The 1,898-nt window shown below is 42.0% G+C and overlaps 1 pseudogene; it reads right to left on the bottom strand.

Moving 5' to 3' along the window:
- Window positions 1-298: 298 nt before the first annotated feature.
- Window positions 299-828, bottom strand: LOC113256834 (U2 small nuclear ribonucleoprotein A'-like; annotated as a pseudogene).
- Window positions 829-1,898: the final 1,070 nt, after the last annotated feature.

Raw genomic sequence — 1,898 nt, 5'->3', positions numbered from 1 at the left:
GATGAAATAAACCAAATGTCAATGTAAACAAATAATATATAAAATTTACATTTTATTCGTTCCTTCATTTTATTCATTTTTTTGAATGTCGTTGTGTTTTTACTATTTATAGAAAACTGGCTTTTAGATTTCAAAATTAGTAATATTACAAAATTACGAGCAGCAGTCTTAAGCATTTCAACAATGCTTATGAGCTCCACTTTGCTGACCCAAACAAGGCTATTATTCCAAGTTCAAGAAGCAGGGCTTGTCCCAAGGAGGGGCATTATACATCCTGCAGGGACTCAGGCCATACTCCTCAGGACCCATTTGGGACCATGTCTTCTTCCATCTCCTCTTCACCATCATCAGTGGGGCCTGATCTGCGTTCCCAGCCAGGTATCTGACCAGACTGTAGCAAGCCCTTCGGCTGCTCCACTTCAACCAGGATGGACGCATTTGCTATAGCATTCTTGATTGCTTCTACATCCCCTGGAGATGCCCACCTTTCTTTTTGTCAGTTGGCAAACCAGCACCTGGGTTGAAAGTTTTGCTTCTCCTGGCAATATCCTTTGCCAGTTGGGCACCCTGCTTGCCCTTGAACATTTTCTCTGCTTCCTGACGCTCCTTTAGTTTCACCTTCTGTAAATCCAATACTCTGACTTGCGGAACTTTATAAATTACATACAGTCTGTAATGCTTCTTATTTGTTACAGGATTTCTTAGAATATTTAGGTAAGTCAGTGATTTGAGAGATGCCAAAGGGTCCAGATCACCCAGTTCCACAAGACTATCGTTGGTGAGAATGAGTTCTGTCAGACAGGGTGAAGCCTGATCAAGCCTGATCATTCCCACCACATACGTAATACTACATTTTAAGTAATGCCCATTGGCTGAATACTGGATACTAGATACCCTGCAAAATGAAAGCAACCGCCATGCGTGGTCCTCAGTCCTTTGCACTCCATGGCACCTTCAGCAGGTCAGCAGCTGCCCAAAGGCTTCCATGGTTACAAAGGCCAGACATTGTTCATCTTGCACTTTGGAGGTCAATTTAGGAGTTAACCGAAGCTTAGGTCCTCCCTCCTTTGTCCAGGAAAAGATACAGAAGTGGTAGGTAGAACCTGGAATTATGTATTGGAATTAGGCATAGTGATTCATGCAATTAACCAGCAAATATTTACTGAAGACCTACTATGTATTGAGTAGTATTCTAAGTCTTGGGGTTACAACAGTAATAAAATTGTCAAAATCCTTGCCCTTGTAGGCTTTACATTCTAGTAAGTAACGGAGTCACACCTCCACGTCAATTTAAGGACAGATACACTGCAAAACTTGAACTGGAAGAAGGTCTGAGGGAACAGGTTATAAAGTGTGTTTGTACCTATTGAAACCCTCTACAGGTAGCACAGCCCTCAGGACAGAACCGTGGGTATTCCTGACTGGTGTGTGTCAGGCTCTAAGGCTGTATCATTTGTTCACTAAACTTTGTATTATGGTAATACTCATGTATATAAAAATAGAGAGTATAGGAATGCCCGGGTGGCTCAGTCAGTTAAGCATCTGCCTTTGGCTCGGGTCATGATCTCGGGATCCTGGGATCAAGTCCCATGTCAGGCTCCCTGCTCAGCGGTGAGTATGCTTCTCCCTCTCCCTCTGCCCCTCACCCCTGCTTGTGCTCTCTCTTTCTCTGTCTCTCAGACAAATAAACAAAATCTTTAAAAAAAAAATAGAGTGTAATACAAAGATCTATGAAGTTCTCTTCAACCAGCTTCAGCACCTATCAATACAGGATACGTTTGCTTCATGTATACCTTCACTCACTCCCCTTGTTCCTGGATAATTCTGTATGAGCCCAGACATGAAGTACCTTTCTTTGTAAACATTTCAGTATATACTTCTAATAGATAATCATTATT

Source organism: Ursus arctos, unplaced genomic scaffold (assembly GCF_023065955.2).
Source record: "Ursus arctos isolate Adak ecotype North America unplaced genomic scaffold, UrsArc2.0 scaffold_4, whole genome shotgun sequence".
Classification (NCBI taxonomy): domain Eukaryota; kingdom Metazoa; phylum Chordata; class Mammalia; order Carnivora; family Ursidae; genus Ursus; species Ursus arctos.
The sequence above is the reverse complement of the archived record's forward strand: the minus strand, read 5'-3'. Positions and strand labels throughout refer to the sequence as shown.